This window comes from Schistocerca cancellata, chromosome 4 (genome assembly GCF_023864275.1).
Source record: "Schistocerca cancellata isolate TAMUIC-IGC-003103 chromosome 4, iqSchCanc2.1, whole genome shotgun sequence".
Classification (NCBI taxonomy): domain Eukaryota; kingdom Metazoa; phylum Arthropoda; class Insecta; order Orthoptera; family Acrididae; genus Schistocerca; species Schistocerca cancellata.
The window spans coordinates 918579420-918597729 of NC_064629.1; the positions used below are offsets into that span (position 1 = coordinate 918579420).

The 18310-nt window shown below is 46.8% G+C and overlaps 1 protein-coding gene across 3 annotated transcripts in view; it reads right to left on the minus strand.

The window, feature by feature from the left end:
- LOC126185089 (band 4.1-like protein 5) overlaps window positions 1–18310 on the minus strand; it is a 167700-nt gene that overhangs the window by 9100 nt on the left and 140290 nt on the right. The window lies entirely within an intron of this gene.

Consider the following 18310-nt stretch of genomic DNA (forward strand, 5'->3'; position numbering starts at 1 on the left):
TTTCCAACTTATATTTTATTTATTTGCTGGGCCATTGACACCAATAGGTGTTTTGCAGAAATAGACAGCATTCTTAAAAGTACTTCTGTTATCGTACTAATAATTTAAAGTCATTAAGATAGGACCTGCAGATTTTATTTAATTGCAATCTTTCATTTATAAATTTCTATGTTACATTCAAAATTTGCAATTGCCGAGTGACAGGAACCTTCGACCATTTGATTCATGTGTGTATTCATATTGTATACTGTGGACTGAGCAGTATTTGGCATGTAATACGGCTACTACGTATCCTACTCCCTAGACAACGAAACCAGCCAAAACTTTTAATATTTCAACTCTGAGTCAGAGGCTACTTAGTTGAGGGCCACATTTTTTATTTGAAAGCCCAGAATTGGGGGCTCGGCTGGAATTTGTGTCCTGCAAAGTGGTAATTCCTTTGCTCTCTGTTATTCAGTGTACTATGCAAAGTGAACCTCTCCCGAAACACAGTGTGAGGTCGGTTTCTTTCCCCGTAAATAGGTATCTCGAAATAGCGAAATTATGCAGTAATTTTCACAACACATGCTATCGATAGAGGCCTTAATCTGTCACGTTAAAAGCAATTTGCGTGGGGGCTCAGAGTCTAAATAAGTTGAGTGCAGGGAACGGTAGTGGTTAGCGTATTTAATGGACAGTGGTATCGGAGACGGCTGGAACATGCGGTAACCGGCAGCAGCAACAGTTACATCAGGCGACCTCCAGTGGCGGATGCAGATCAATAGCAGTACGATGGCAGCATCTTCGAGTACTCCAGGACAGTCTTCAATGTCAACTTCCACTACAACTGACGGCATCACCATGGAAGAGGGAACCGTCTCAGATTAGATAAGTGCCTGCGCAAATAGGGAGATATTGTTTAACTCCGAAGTTCAAGCTCCACTTATAGATCTCGTGAATATGAAAGTCACCTAGTATGCACAATTCTGAAAACGGAAGTGAGCCGGTTAGCCTGAAATCGGAGCACGAAAGTGTAGCTAGCAGGAATTCAGGCAAGGGGAATGAATGTGGGGGAGATATGATGTCTCAGCTAACGCAAATGATCCAGGGATTGGGAAATAATATGAATACAATGGCAAATAATATCAGTACAATTCAAACAGGTATAGGTACATTGCGAACAGTTACGGATACAATTCGGACTGATGTGGGAACAATGTGAACTGAAATAGGTTCCACTATGAACAATGAAGTTGAAAAATTACGGGTAACCTTGAAAAAGCAATTGATGACAAATTACAATGTGTCCGAGTGGATATGGGGAAAATTACAGATGAAGTTTTAATAGTAAAATCTAAAATCAAATCAGTGGAAAAAGATCTTGGGGAAAAAATGGATAAGATACAGATGGAACTTGGGGGCAAGGTAAGAGACTGTATAAAAGTGCAAGATGCTCATAAAACTGATATAAATTTAGCAATTAGTGACAGTTGTATGCATAAAACCAGCACTGTTGTGGAAACCAATGGATGCATTCAGAAATAGAGCAAGACCCTTTAACACCTGGAAACCAAGTTTTACTGAGGATCTTCAATATATGGACATGAAATGGGAGGAAGCTACAAACCTGGCAGCTGATCGAGTTTGCTGGCGGAAACTTGTGTGATATGCTGCCTAACACAGGAGAAACTAAGTCAAGTAAGAGGCGGGAGTTCATTCCTTTGGATTCCCCACCATTATTTCAATTCTATCAAAGCATGAATTAGTTTGCAGCCTTTAGTGACCTAGCTTTCAATAATTCTGTAACTATCAACACTAAGTTAGTTATTTACAATGCAATCATGATTATGAAACTTCCTGACAGATTAAAGTTGTGTGCCGGATCGAGACTCAAACTCAGGACCTATGCCTTTCATGGACAAGTGCTCTATCATCTGAGCTACCCAAGCATGACTCACAATCCATCCTCACAGCTCCAATTCTGCCAGTACCTCGTCTCTTACCTACCTAACTTCACAGAAGCTCTTCTGCGAACCTTGTAGAACTAGCACTCCTGGAAGAAAGGATATTGTGGAGACATGGCTTAGCCACAGCCTGGAGGGCATTTCCAGAACAGGATTTTCATTCTGCAGTGGAGTGAAAGAGTGAAACTCTCATTCTGGAAACATCCCCCAGGCTGTGGCTAAGCCATGTCTCCGCAATACCCTTTCTCCCAGGAGAACTGGTTCTGCAAGGTTCGCAGAAGAGCTTCTGTGAAGTTTGGAAGGTAGGAGACGATGTACTGGCAGAATTGAAGCTGTGAGGACGGGCCTTGAGTCGTGCTTGGGTAGCTTAGATTTGCCCGCGAAAGGCAAAGGTCCTGCGTTCGAGTCTCAGTCTGGCAAACAGTTCCAATCTGCCAGGAAATTTCATAGCAGTGCACACACTGCTGCAGAGTGAAAATCTCATTCTGGCAATCATGATTACATTTATCAATTACACAGTCTTAAGCCATTTTCTGGGTGCCTGACAACCTCATGAACGTGGTTAAGTCTGCACCATAGTCCTCCTGTTGCTTAATGTAAGTTTCATATTTTCTTAGAAAAACAATGAACCATGCTATATGCTGTGTATACTAAAATTTTGTTACATTTATCCAGTTAGGCTGATCATCATGGAAGTAATTTTTGCAGCTATCAACTTTAAATAAGTGGCTTATGCTTTCATGTAACTTTCACATCCTCTATGAAACAATATGATGAACTGTGCAACACATCACATTGTGTATTTTATTCAACTTTTATTGACTCAGTGTGCTTTAATTTAGCTGCATTAAAAGGTTAATTTTGACTTTGAATAATTGCCTGTCCCCAGGTGAATCATAATGTCTATATCTATCTGTATCCAAACTATTACTATCACTACGAGTTTAGCAACGGGATTTCCAAGCTGTTTTTTAAATATTTTTGTTGATTCACAATTACTGTGTGTGATTGTTCTTAATGCACACACGGGATTCCATTGTGTTACAGTTCTTACCATCTGATCGGTTCAGTTAGTTGTATTTTGCAATCGAAGTTTAATGAACACTAATAAAAGATTTATTTCACTGCTGTGGGATACTGCCACTCAAGTTAGGTTTTTGTCTGCTTACTAGCTTAATTGATATTCTCCAACCCAAATTTTATTTTTATATAAAGAAGACAATATAAGAGGAATTATTTCCATGATGACTGTATTTGTATTCTCTTGGCACCATGTTCATACCATTTTACAAAAGTGCTGCAGATAACTAAAAGCTCCTGTTGCTCATGTCACTCCACTGCTGTGCCAATTTGGGCTACTATCGCCACCTCTCACTTCCATCCTCAACAACAGTACCATCCTATTAATGCCACGCTAGTAACACAACATACCGTAATTTTTTTAAAGTCTTCCTGGCAAACTTGGATCATCACACCTTTTGTTGTAACCGCAACCATGCTGGTTGCGGGGTTGCTGAGAACAAAAGCACGGCGGAACCAAATGGGAGCGGCCCGCGAACAAACAAAACGAATGGGGAAGGACAGACATGAACAACGACGGACGACCGAGAAAGACCTAACGAACAACACGGGGTCACAAGTGAAACCGCACGAATCCACAACATCCACTCGCACACGGAAACAAAGCAATGTAAACAAACTGTCTGTAGGCGAGATGTCGATAAACTAATGCAAATATCGGACTGCCTGCTGAGCGAGAGGCAAGTGCTTAAATACATGATAGAGCACGTCACTATTGGCCACTAGGACCACGTGTGCAGCCGCGGCTTACGGCGCGACAGGTGGAGAGACCTCTAGTGGTAATCGAGGTCCATGCCATCTGGCGCAGATTCGAAACCTGCGGTGTTCGATACCAGATCCTTCCCCCCTGAAACTTGTGTGTAGGGGCGGAAACGCCACGGATGGTGCCGAGGCGGTCAGCAGATGGGAGAAGACCCAGGCTGGTCAACCGCCGGTGGCAAGGAGGAACGGATGTCCAATGTGTCCATGACGGCTGAGCCACAGGCAAGGGCAGCGGAGGTAGCCGCCGATCCACCTGGGGGCGGGGAGGGCCGGTGGCAGGCCTGCGGGGAGGCAGCAATTGGGGGCAGTGGCGGCAACTCGAGGAACACGTCTGTACCTGAAGGAGATAGTGGAGGAGGAGATGGCGGTGGGAGTCCCGCGGGGGCATGTGGGCGGAGCTGGTTATGACGACGGCGCTCCAACTCTTTTGACGTCTGCATCGACGTGACACGCTGCCCACGGGCCATGACGACCATGCAGGTCTACACGGTCGTACTGAGGGTGTAACGCTGAGAGGACCAGGAGTGGGGGCGGGAGGGGGATGGCATCAGCAAATGAAGCAGGGTCCGCGGCTGTCACCTATGGAGGAACTCCACCGGACTGCGGCCGTCAATCGGCATGGTGCGATAGGTGCTCAAAAACAGGGTGAGGGCCGAAGTGGTTGGAGATGTGTCGACTGTTGTTTAAATGTGCGGTGAAGCCTCTCCGCCGTGCTATTTGAGGAAGGGTGGACTATGGATATGTTTGATACCGTTGTCCTCACAGAAGTCATGGAAGGAGGGTGCTGTGAATTGGGAGACCAATGTGTGAGGCAGGCCCTCTATGGCGAGAACCTGGGCCAGGGCTGTGAGTGTGGCCTCCGTAGTGGTGGACGCCATGTGGATGACATATGGGTATTTGGGGTAGGCATAAATGGTAAGTAACAACATGGACCCTGAAAACGGGCTGGCAAAATCGAGATGGATGCGATCCCAGGGCCAGCGAGGCACAGGCCAGGGTGTGAAGGACTGAGGGGTCTTGCCTGGTGACACGCACACACAGTGCACCCGCAGACCAGGTGGTCAATATCGCCATCAACGCCGGCAAACCAAAACTTTCGTGTAGGACATACCCCAGTGCCCCCGGTGTAACAAACTGAGCACTTGATGCTGCAAATCTGGAGGGATGACCACCCAATGGGCATTTGACTCTGTACCCAATAGAAGAACATCATTGACGACCACGAAGAGCCTGTAGGACAGGTAGCACCAGGGGCTGAAACCGGTCCACATCCGACGAGAAATATAGGAGGGCCACCCATGGACCATGTAGCGGAGAACCTGCCGCAAGATAGAGTCATGGCAGGTAGCCGCAGCAATGTGAGCAGCCATAAGAGGCAGACTGTCCAGCGCATTCCGGCAGGCAGAATCAATGTGAAAGCAGAGGACTTCCTGTTGGTCAAATGCAGGATCGGGGCCTGCTGGGAGATGTGACAAAGCGTCCGCATTAGCATGGTGGGCGGTGGGTTTATACCGGAAAGGTGTAGAGACATTGAGCCGTCCAATCTGGAAGGTGAGCGTGGGGTCCAAAAAACATAACTAAGAGTTTATGGTCCATCAGGAGGGTGAACTTTGCCCCAAACAGATAGGTGTGAAATTTTTGGATGGCGAACACTATCACCAGGGCCTCCTTTTCAATCTGGGAGTAGTTTCCTGGGCTGGGGTCAACATCTTAGATGCATAAGCGATGGGCTGTTTGGAGCCATCAGCATTCCTGCGCACGAGGATGGCCCCAATGCTGTATGGCGACATGCCAGCTGCCACAACCAAGGGCGGTCCGGAGAGAAGGGAGAAGTAAGGCTAAGGGTGGACTTCAGCATCACCTTTAAACAGAGAAAAGCCTGGTCACAGGCAGGAGTCCAATCAAAAGGCACCCCTTTGCGACGCAAGTGATTGAGAGGTTGAGCAACGGAGGCAGCCTGGGGTAAGAACTTTAAGTAATAAGTAACGTTGCCCAAAAAGAGATGGAGTTCAGATAAGTCCTTGGGACGAGAAAGGGCCTCAATGACCTCGACATTATGACCTGAAGGGATGCCTCTTTGCTAAGCCAGTGGCCTAAGTATTCCACTTCTGGATGAAAAAAACAACACTTGTCCAGCCGACAGCATAAACCTGCAGATTGCAGAGCATGAAATAAGGCACTGAGGTTTTGCCAATGTTCCTGGCAGGAATGCCCAGTGACCAAGATGTCACCCAGATAATTCATGCAGGCAGGGATAGGCTGCGCAAGCTGCTCCAGGAACCACTGGAAAATGGCCAGCGCCGAAGAGACACCAAATGGAAGGCACTTGTACTTGTACAATCCAAAAGGCGTGTTGATAACTAAGACGTTCTGGGAATCGGCATCCAAGGGTAACTGGTGGTATGCCTCAGCCAGGTCGATCATTGAAAGTACTCTCTCCCCCGGCAAGCTTGGTGAGGAGGTCTTCTTGTCGGGGAATGGGGTAACTGTCAATGAGGGACTGAGCATTGACAGTAGCGCCAAAGTCCCCACACAGACGAAGGGACCCATTGGGTTTCCGTATGACCACCAATGGTGTTGCCAAGGGAACTGTATGTCACAGGCTCCAGAACACCAGTGGCCTGGAGCCGATCAAGTTCTTGCTCGACTGCCGGCCATAAGGTCACCGGAAGGGGTCGGGCTTGGAAAAAGCGAGGTTGCGCATCGATCAAAATGCGATGTGCGCCTGAAAATTGGAAGCACATCTGAGATCTGTTGCAAGCGAGGATGCAAAAGCGGAGCAAATATTGTCCAAGTCCTGAAATGGAACAGCCATGGAAATGACCTTAACTTCATTGGAAATTGAAAAGCCAAACAGCTGAAACGCATCCAGGCCAAAAATATTCGAAGCTGATACATGGTCGATGACAAATAGGGTAACGAGCTGGGTAACACGTTTGTACGTCACCTGGGCGACGAACTGCCCACGAAGGGGAATGGAACCGTCTCCGTAGGCGACCAAACGCCGACAGGGAGGGGACAACTCAGGAGAGCCCAGGTGGGTATACGTCGCCATATTAATCAGGGAGATGGTGGCCCCAGTGTCAACCTGAAAACTGACATCCTCAGTGAAAAGGCAGAGCGTGAGGAAAAGCTTCTGCACTGATGGGTCATTCTGTGGGACTACCGATTGCAGAGCATGGACGGTATCTTGAGGCCCAGGACTGGAGCGAGTTGAGCGATTACGACAAACTGATCGGATGTGGCTCTCCTTGTTACACAGCATGCACGTTTTCCAGCGGTGGTGACAACTAGCTTGAGAATGTGCGGTAAAGCACTGTGGGCACGATGGAAGTGGGCCGCAGGACCAGCGACGAGGGGCGACTGGAGGTGCTGATGCAATAGAGATGTCAGACAAAGAGGAGTCCCGACGGCACTGGCCTCTGTTGGCAGGGCCACGTCAACATCGTGAGGGCAGAAACTGCTGAGACACATCGATCGGCGCCACTTGCGGCTGCCCCATAAGACATTCATTAGCCGCCTGAGCAATTTCAAAGGAGTGTGCAATGCAGAGAATCTCTTCCAAGGAGGGGTTATCGAGTTTCAACACTGCAGTGCGGACCTCAGGATCGGAAGCCAGCTGAACCACCACATCCCGGATCAGGGAGTCCGCATACAAAGCCTTACACTGCTGATTGGTGCACGTAAAATCGCATCGATGGCTGAGACCCTGCAACTCCGTGACCCCGGGACAATATGATTGACCAGGCTGTTTATGGTACTGGTGGAACTCCAGCCGAGAGGCGACCACATGGTAGCACTGGGAATAATAGTTCATCAGCAAAAGGCATATCTTCTGGAAAGAAAGAGCTGCAGGATCGGACAACATTGCCAACTTGTGGAGAAAAATGAATGTGTCTGGAGAGGCCCAAGACAAAAACAACGACCGCTGCAAGGAGTCATCTGTGACTTGAAAAGCCATGAAATGTTGTTTCAGCCAATGTAAGTATATTTCCCAGTCTTCTTTAGTGTCATTAAATGGTGGGAACGGCAGCGGACATGGGAAAGCATCGAACACCCAAGGACTCGGAAACTGTAGTGGTAATGCGTCCTGGGCATCGACTTTGTCCATTAGCAACCGTAGCGACTTGTAAGATGTCTAACTGGAGCAGCTGCTGCTGTTGCATGAGCTGCTGCTGTTGCTCCAGAAGACAGACCAACTTCGCCTCCATGCTAACAACTACCACCATTTACCTCGTTACCAAAATGTAACTGTGACCGTTCCAGTTGCGGGGTTGCCGAGAACGAAAGCGTGGCAGCGGCCCGTGAACAAGTAAAACGAACAGGGAAGGATGGACAAAAACAACGACTGATGACCGAGCAAGACCTAATGAACAACAACACGCAAATAGCAATGGGGTCACAAGCGAAACCTCACGAATCCACAACATTCACTTGTACACGGAAACAAAGCAATGTACACAAGCTGTCTGTAGGCGAGAAGTCGATAGACTAACATAAATGTCAGACTGCCTGCTGAGTGAGAGGCAGGCGCTTAAATACATGATAGAGTACATCGCTATTGGCCGCTGGGACCACATGCTCCACATGCCCTCACATTATACGTCCATGTCATCTGGTGCGGGCTCGAAACCCGTGCTGCAAGGTACCAGACCTCTGTTAGCCCTAACTATAAGCACCCCAATGGGTCACCTTCCCCCTATATGTGGGCCTTATAGAAAGGGGAAGAAATGTGCAAGACATCTACACACTCTGATCCTTATTTAAAATTTTTCATTTTAATATTTCTTCGTAATATTCAAGTATCAGCAAGGAACATTACCTTCTGACAACATGCCGACTATGCACCCACTAGTAGCAGTCAGCAGGGAGCATGGGAGTGATACCACATGTCTACTGGTCACTTGGCCACTGCCTGGGGCATCAGTTCCCAGCTGGACACACACTCTGCATCTTTTTTCGGACTTTGTTCCACACAAAATTTACTTCATCTTATGGCCACCAAGACTGGCTAATTGCTTCACAGACCAAACTGGACACACCTGTCAGTATTTCCTGTAGTGAAAATATGTGATATGTGATTTTTAACCAACTCTTTCATTTGAAAAAAAGCCTTTCAGATGTCCACATCCTTGAAAACCTGAAAAGGTCCCTTCAGCACCTGTACACACTGATTTCAGAAGAAGTAGCATCCCCCGATCATTCAGTCTGAAGGGAGACTGCAACTGATCTCTGCCACAAAATTATCATCAAAGCTGAAAGTTTTGTTTGTTACCAAGACATTTAAATTATTATTATTATTATTATTATTATTATTATTATTATTATTATTATTATTGTGGTGTCACCGCCAGACACCACACTTGCTAGGTGGTAGCTTAAATCAGCCGCGGTCCATTAGTACGTGTCGGACCCGCGTGTCTCCACTGTCAGTACTTGCAGACCTAGCGCCACCACATGGCAGGTCTAGAAAGACGGACTAGCACTCGCCCCAGTTGTACGGACGACATTGCTAGCGACTAGACGTACGAAGCCTTCCTCTCATTTGCCGAGAGACATTTAGAATAGCCTTCAGCTAAGTCCATAGCTACGACCTAGCAAGGCGCAGTTAACCATATCTGGAGAGAGTCTTACTTGTATTCACCATAGCGATGTACTACAAGGACGCATTAAAGTTAAGTATTCAAGGAGCTGCATACTTTTCTTATAGCATTAATTAGGTATCCTGTTCCAGAATTCACGCCAGCCGGCGTGTGTGTACGCGTACCTTTCGGCTACCTCAAAGTGGCGTGGCTGTTTTGCTACGCCACAACAGATTGGCGACGCGGATTAACGGATTGTTCTTTTTTTTCCTTGCTTTGCTCTGATTTGATTTGCTTGTGTCATGGCTTCGCCACATTCTCCAGATGTACTGTCCGAATTTTATCGCTTGCAGAATCAGCAGACGCAGGCGTTATTGGATGCCCTTGGACAGCTCGTCCAGGGTCAACGTGCGCTGCAAAACGATGCGGCCGCCGCCGCTTCATCGCTACCGCAGCCACAACATGCAGTTGCACTGCAGTTTCGCCAGTTTGACCAAAATCAGGAAACGTGGCCCGAGTGGTCCCGCCAGTTTGGATTCCATCTCGCCGCCTACAGAATTCAAGGTAACGAGCGGCAGCCTCACATATTGTCTTGTGTCGGCGTGCAAACGTACTGTGTGATAGTGAACTTGTTTCCCCGACGCGACGTCGCTACACTGTCCTACGAAGAAATTGTGTCGGCTTTAGATGCCTATTTCAAAGAAACAGTTAATGTGGTTGCAAAAAGGTATACGTTCTTTCGTACAAAACGTACGGCCGGTCAAACTAATCGGGAGTGGGTTGCAACTTTGCAAGGCCTTACTAGGGATTGCGCATTTGAATGTGACTGTGGCCTTCCTTATTCAGATACGATGGTGCGTGATGCAATAGCACAGAACGTTTCTGATGTTCGCATAAGGGAACAGATTTTGAAACTAGTTAATCCCTCCCTTCAACAAGTGATAGACATATTGGATAGGCAAGACACACTTGACTTTGCTCAGGAATCATTTGCAACTTCGCCAGCTGTGTGTCGCATTAACCGGCCCGCCGGGCGCGCTGCAAGGAACTGTAAACAGCTTTCGCGCCCGTCCGCAACGCTACGTGTCCCGCGAAAGCAAGCAAATGCAGTGCTGAAATCATGCCCGCGGTGTGCAACTAGACATTCGCGTGAGAATTGCCCGTCACGCCAAGCTATTTGCTTTTTCTGCAATAGGAAAGGACATGTTCAAAGTGTTTGCCAGAAAAAGCTCCGATCGGACACTACCACCCATTCCAGGCCCTTTGCTTCGCGCCGGAATCGAACCAAGGACACTCAGGCTCGGGAACCGTCGCCCATGGACATTCATATAGTTAATGCCACTCCGCCCAGTGTTCCTCTCTCTAACGGTGAATGTGTTTGTCCCAAAAAAAAGTGTGCGTCGACGTCGACGGCAATCCCGTCACGTCGCAAGTGATTCTGTACCAGTGTCTGTTCAAGTTGCACATAACAGTCGCTCTTGTCGTCAGCAAGACAATAAACTTTTTGTAGATTTGGACTTTGCCGGACAAGTGATACCATTCCAGCTCGATACCGGAGCTGCAGTTTCATTGCTCAATCACGCCACGTACAAACAACTAGGCGCACCGCCGTTGCGTGCCGCACATGTTCAGCTCACTAGTTATTCAGGACAGCATATCCCTGTGTTAGGACAGTGCAGCCTTCTTGCAACATACAAGGGACAAACAAAACTTGTGTCATTTTACGTTCTACGTTCTTCTGCTGCAGTGAACTTGTTTGGTTTAGATTTATTTCAATTGTTTAACTTGTCTATTGTGAATCAGGTCCTATCGGTGAACCAGACTGTGCCTTCCGCCAGTGTTTCTCGACTATGTGAGGAATTTGCAGACATTTTTGCACCGGGCCTTGGTTGCGCTAAGAACTATGAAGCACATTTGGAACTCAAAGTCAACCCGCAACCGAAATTTTTCAGAGGGCGCAATGTTCCCCACGCATTGCGTGATGAGGTCGCAAGAACATTAAACGATCTAGAACCACAAGGTGTCATTGAACGTGTGCAGGCTTCTCTCTGGGCCTCACCCTTAGTAATTTTGCAACAACCTTCCGGAAAATTGAGACTTTGCGTGGACTTCAAAGCAACAGTGAATCCACAACTAGTGACTGCTACTTTTCCTTTGCCCCGCCCGGAAGATCTTTTTGACAAACTGTGCCCGGGAAAATATTTTTCAAAGTTGGACCTAGCAGATGCGTACTTGCAAATACCGGTGGACGAAGAATTCCAGCGCGTATTCGTGGTTAACACGCATCTTGGATTGTACAGATTCAAAAGACTGCCATTCGGGTGTGCATCCGCCCCTGCATTGTTTCAGCAATATTTACAAACTATTTGTGCGTCGGTCCCTACTGCTGCGAACTATCTGGACGATATTGTGATCTCCGGAAAGACAGAAGCCGAACATTTGCAAAATCTCCGAACATTATTTCAGGTCTTGCGACAGAATGGTCTTCGCTTGAGGAAGGACAAATATGTGTTTTTTTTGCTCGTGACTGGCCATATCTGGGACATGTCATTAATGCCCAAGGCATACATCCGAGTCCAGAGCACCTCCGTGCCATACAGGACTTGCCTTCGCCGCAAAATGTGAAGCAGCTCCAGAGTGTGTTGGGAACAATTAACTATTCTCATAAATTTCTTCCTCATGCCTCTTCCATTTCAGCTCCGCTTCATCGCTTACGCCGTAAAGGTGTTCCGTTCGTCTGGTCGACGGAATGCGAACGCGCCTTTCGCCAGTTGAAATCGGCGTTGCTTTCAAATACTTGCCTTACGCCATTCGATCCCCGGAAACCCCTTTTGTTGATGGTAGATGCCTCGGATTTCGGGATCGGTGCTGTGCTTGCGCACAAAGATGGTTCGCATGATCGTCCTATTGCCTTTGCGTCCAAATTGCTCTCGTCAGCGCAAAGAAATTATTCCCAGATAGAGAAAGAAGCTTTGGCTCTCGTGTTTGGTGTTACGAAGTTTCACGATTTCTTGTATGGTCGTCACTTTACCATCATCACAGACCACAAACCTTTGACGTCGCTTTTTCATCCGAACAAACCTGTACCTCCGCGTACCGCGCAGAAATTCATTCGCTGGTCTATTTTCCTCTCGCAGTACCGCTACGATATCTTGTATAGGTCCACTGTTCAGCACGGAAACGCCGATGCGTTGTCCCGTTTGCCTGTTGCCGAGGATAAAGCATTTGATTCTTCCGAACTTGCTTGCATGTTCATTGATGCGGAAACTGATGACGTGGTCGAATCGTTTCTGATTGATTTTCGTCGTGTAGCTACAGCCACAGCTGCTGACCCTGTCCTTGCTACCGTTTTGCGTTTTGTTGCTACGCAATGGCCCTTGTCAAAGTCACGGATCGAGGATCCGTTGGTTCGCAGATTTTTCTCTCACAAGGAGAGACTTTTTGTACGACGTGGTGTTTTGTTGTTGCGTTCTGATAATGATAAGTCGAGGGTCGTGGTCCCACGTTCGTTACAGTCCTTTGTCTTAAAGCTTCTCCACCAAGGACATTGGGGTATAGTGCGTACGAAACAACTTGCTCGTCAGCACTGTACTTGGTTCGGAATCGATGCTGCGATTACGAATATGTGCTCTTCTTGCATGGCGTGTGCCGAACAACAATCCGCACCGCCGCGGAAATTCTTTGCATGGCCAAAAGCCACTGCCCCTTGGCAACGCTTACACATAGACTTTGCTGGTCCATTCTGGAATGCTCGATGGTTGGTTGTTGTCGATTCCTTCAGTAATTTTCCTTTTGTTGTCCGGATGTCTTCCACGACGTCCGCTGCCACCATCCAAGCGTTGACTGCTATCTTTTGCGTGGAGGGTCTTCCACAGTCTATTGTTTCAGACAATGGCCCACAATTCATGTCCGCAGAATTTGTCATTCTGCAAGGCCAATGGTATTCAACATCTGACGTCCGCGCCGTTTTCGCCTCAGTCAAACGGTGCCGCTGAACGTTTGGTCAGGACTTTTAAGTCACAGATGTTGCAGTTAAAAGAGTCGCATTCTCGGGAGGACGCGTTGTTGCTCTTTTTGTCTTCGTATCGCTCTCAGCCCCGCGATGGTCGCTCGCCGGCTGAGTTGCTTCACGGTCGTCCTCATCGAACCTTGATGTTTTAGCTGCATCCGCCGCATCAGGTTCCTGTGCAGCGGCAGACTCCTGCTTTTGCTCCAGGCGACGTTGTATTCTATCGCACCTATCGCGGTTCACGGCGTTGGCTCGCAGGGCGCATTCTTCGCTGCCTCGGCCGCGCGATGTATTTGGTTTTGGGGGCCTCTGGTGAGGTGCGTCGGCATCTCAATCAGCTGCGCCTCTGTCGTCGCCTGGGTTCTGCCGCTCCCCGTCTGCTTTCAGTGACGGAGCCGTCCGGTCAGCGCCCTGGGGTCCCATCTACTGGCTCGCCTCATCCCCAGGTGTTACCGACGATGCCTTCCCTTTTGCCTCATGGCGTCGCGCAGCCGCCGTCGCCGCAGCAGCCGCCGCAGCAGCCGCCGCCGGCGCCGCCCGCAGAGGACGCTTCGCTGCAGCCGCCAACCGCCTCCCTGGGTCACGCGCCGCCGATCGCTTCCCGTGACCAGCTGTCCTCCGCCATGGAACACTTGCCCTCTCCGGACCACATGGCGTCATCGCGCGTCGGATACCCCGACGCAATGGAGGTCGACCCTTCGGGCCCTCCTGTTTCATTACGGGCGCATGCGCCGCATGTTGATGTGCACCCTGGAGTAGGTTTCCAGGCGTTTCCTAGCTCCCCTCGGACCGAATGGCCGGGTGCGGGTGGCACAGCCTCGCCTGTTGTTAGGCTCCCCACCTCATCGCGGGCGGAAGCCTTATAACACGACCGTTCGCCGATTTGCGGGGGAGGAATGTGGTGTCACCGCCAGACACCACACTTGCTAGGTGGTAGCTTAAATCAGCCGCGGTCCATTAGTACGTGTCGGACCCGCGTGTCGCCACTGTCAGTACTTGCAGACCTAGCGCCACCACATGGCAGGTCTAGAAAGACGGACTAGCACTCGCCCCAGTTGTACGGACGACATTGCTAGCGACTAGACGTACGAAGCCTTCCTCTCATTTGCCGAGAGACAGTTAGAATAGCCTTCAGCTAAGTCCATAGCTACGACCTAGCAAGGCGCAGTTAACCATATCTGGAGAGAGTCTTACTTGTATTCACCATAGCGATGTACTACAAGGACGCATTAAAGTTAAGTATTCAAGGAGCTGCATACTTTTCTTATAGCATTAATTAGGTATCCTGTTCCAGAATTCACGCCAGCCGGCGTGTGTGTACGCGTACCTTTCGGCTACCTCAAAGTGGCGTGGCTGTTTTGCTACGCCACAACAATTATTATTACTACTAAAACTATTATAATACATAAATTCTGAGATCTGTCATGGCTACAACCCAGAAAATGCATATAAAAATATGTGACAAGAATTTCTCCTTGATTATCTCACACAAAAGAGAACCACACCAAGTTGGTTCAGGGTGTATACGTGGATGAGAAAAAAAAAAAATTCCCGGATTTCCCGATTAAAAATACACTTTCTCCCGGATGAAAATACACTTTTTCTGTGTTAAGTAACAGTATACTTTTCCTTGGAACTGTAAAACTTATCAGTCCTTTCAATGGTTGTGGTTTCATACACCGGCGTAGAATTTCCCGTCACTTTAGAAAACGAAACTCGGGGGAAAAAACACGTTTTGGAAAGATGTCTGATGTGCAGCAACATGTACACTGAATATTTTTGTATTACGAAAGTATAGATTCGAATTCCACCAAACACCACATGTTACTTTCCGACAAAAATAACTTCATTGTTCTGTAAGGCGATTAACGCTTGACTGTCAGAAGAATGTAAGTGTATTTTAATTCACTTGATAGCTCCCGGCCACAGCAATCCATTTCGTTTTCATTTGACGTGAGAGCAATAAACGAAGAGGAAACAGCGAAATCACTTCATTTTGTAGCACACATCTTTTTGAAGAGTCTGATAGATAAAACATATATGTTCGAGGGAACGTAAGACATGTTATTTGGTCTGTGTGCCGAAGTGCAGTGCCACGACTTTTCACACAGCATTCTTCCATCACACGTCTCTGTATTTCGCGCTGTGGAATTCAAACGTCTAATATTTTGTAATGGGTGCCATCAAACTTTATTCAGGCCAGTGAAAATTAAAATGTCCTGTGGTGCCTCTCCTGCTACCAGTCGGCCAGTTTGACATCCTGCCCCTCTTTAAAAAAATCTCGCAATTAATACCGGATAGGATTATCTGCAACCGGCAGAACAAGAACTCTTCAGAAAATTTGCAGTCTTTACTGCCTAGTAGCTAATAACTTGCTGTTTTGTGTGACATAAAATTAAATATAGGATACATAAAACGAGTAGACATGAGACAAGCAAGACGGTACTTATTTCTTTAATCCTTAAGTCCTTGATTTTTTTTCTCTCTTATCTTGCCACATCTTTATATGGCGTACTTTCCTTTCTGGAAAAGAATCTATTACCTCATCAAAGTTCGTCAACGTTTTGCTACATGAAAAAACGAAATGTCGTTGTCTAATACTAGAAAAGCTGTTAATACAAATAGTACCAAAGACTGGTGTGGATTCTTGATCTCTTTACGCGTATTTTGTCACTGCTAGATAAAACGAAATAGGCCGGCCTAATATTGCAGCAATTGTTACACACACCAAATAAACGAGACTGTTTTGGCACAAATAGTAATTTTTATAACACGACAGAATATAATGAACGAAGTACCAATATCAAATGCTATCAGGCCTACTACAAGCAAAAAGTTTGATGTTAGGAAATAGTTTCACATTTCATTCATACTCTCTAGCTTCTGAAGAATAATATGAATTTGCCCCCCTGTGTTTTGTTCTTGTATATGGTACTTTTCTCTTGCAACTTAAGTTTTATTTTCTTTTCTTCCCCCCCCCCCCCCCCCCCCCCCCCCTCTCGTTCATGTTTTATTGGTGCAGTATTATTCTGCAGTAGCGAGATACAGTAATATTCTTTCTCAGAGTATTGGTTCTTACCAGCCAAAGTTACAAAAATTTAACGGAAAACTAAAACAATGAGAAATTCCTGGAATTCTAAAAAATTCCCGGGTTTTTCCCGGTTTTCTCCCGGATGGAAAAATTCCTGGGTTTTTCCACAGTCTCCTGGTTGTCCCGGGTCGTATACACCCTGTGGTTAAAACACTGGAAATTTAGTTGCTTTAGTGTTTATAATGACGTGACCAAATACCCTAAATTATTTTATTGAAAATGCCACTGAATTTTGCTATTCATCAGGTCATCTTGATAGCAGACACAAAGGTCCACAATCCCTCCCCTGTCAGGTTAATGGTTATTGTAGCCTACGACATTAAGAGGAGTGATTTTGTGCCATTTCGTCCCACACTATTAACGCACTATACAACTGTTTTACTTTCCTGCAACAACACCTACGATGGGCTATTTGGGAGAAGTGTCTTGAACACCTACGCAATGCATTAATTCTTCAGGACAACGCAAGAGCCCATATGGCAGCGTGTATGTGGAATCTGCTGGCGCAATGGGGATAGGAAGTACTGGAGCATCGACTACATTCACCAGACTATCATCTTGCAATTATGAGCCCTACCAAAACTGAAAGAGTTATTGTGTGGAACACACTTTCGAACACGTGAAGACACTGCCACAGCAGTGATGCTTGAGATCTGACGAATCATTCATGGTGAGGCCATGGGTATTCGGTGTCTTCCATAACATTGGCAGTGTGTGATGGATTCATTGAGACTATTCTGAGGGGTTCTTACGATGTTTCAGGTCCGTGTTCCCACCCTGTACTATTGTGTACTGTTGAAACTGAAAGTAAAACACGTTTGGAAAAAAATTTTTTTTTTTGTCTTTTTTATGGCAGTGTGTGTGTGTTCATCCACCTCCCTATATGTAATGTTTACATATGAACTAACCTTCCATTTGCATATTTCAGATTTTTTTTAATTCGTTACCACTTTTGAGACAAAAAAGGTGTCTACCACGCTGTCTTTCTGATGCCATCTAAAAGTTTTTCAACAAATGTGTTAAGCTCAGTTGCAGTATTATCCACATGTCTGACATCTTTGAGGATCTCTCATCACTGATCTATTGAATAAACTGTACTCCTATTCTAAGCTTTAATTTCATCATCTAGGTAAAAGTCAAATGTAACTTATTATTTTAGAATATTTAGTTTATGAGCAGTCGTGCATTTTGTGGCAGAACAGAAATACTTCCCCAGCACTTAAGAATGTTCCAGTCACCTCAGACCTCGCCAGAGAGCATGCCTGTTGCCAGTGCTATGCAGCTGCCAGCACAGCGGTTGGCATTCATTTTATAACGTGGTCAAGCCTTATGGACTTCAGGTGTAATAAGAAGGTCAACCACTGAGTCATTCTTATCTTGTTTGTTGATCACAACTCTGCTTATTTAAACTGTCTGCATTGTACAATTTACCCACACTCATAGTTGATTATCAATTTGGTTTTCTACTGTGTGTGGTGTTCAAGTATCAAACTTAGCTTGTACAATGCTCTCCCTGCTTTCTTTATTAGCATATTTTACTGTTATGCTACACAAACAGGGGGCAATGTTTGCTGCACTTGTGGCACTTGGTGAGCACTTCTGGGAACTCCGTGCCTCGGCTGTGAACAGGATTGCTAAACCTGGCTTTTCCTGAACTCAGACCTGGCCTGAGCCAGTAGCCCTCTGTTTCCATTAACTCTTGGTGTGTTTTAGTGACAGCCAAGCGGCAGGGTAATGTATCGCTGTGTCACACAGAGAACAGGGATCTTGGTTTGCTCAACTTGTTCTTAAGGCTGAAACAGTTGTGTGAATTCTTACATGATTTTTAAGAGGGGGATGTTTC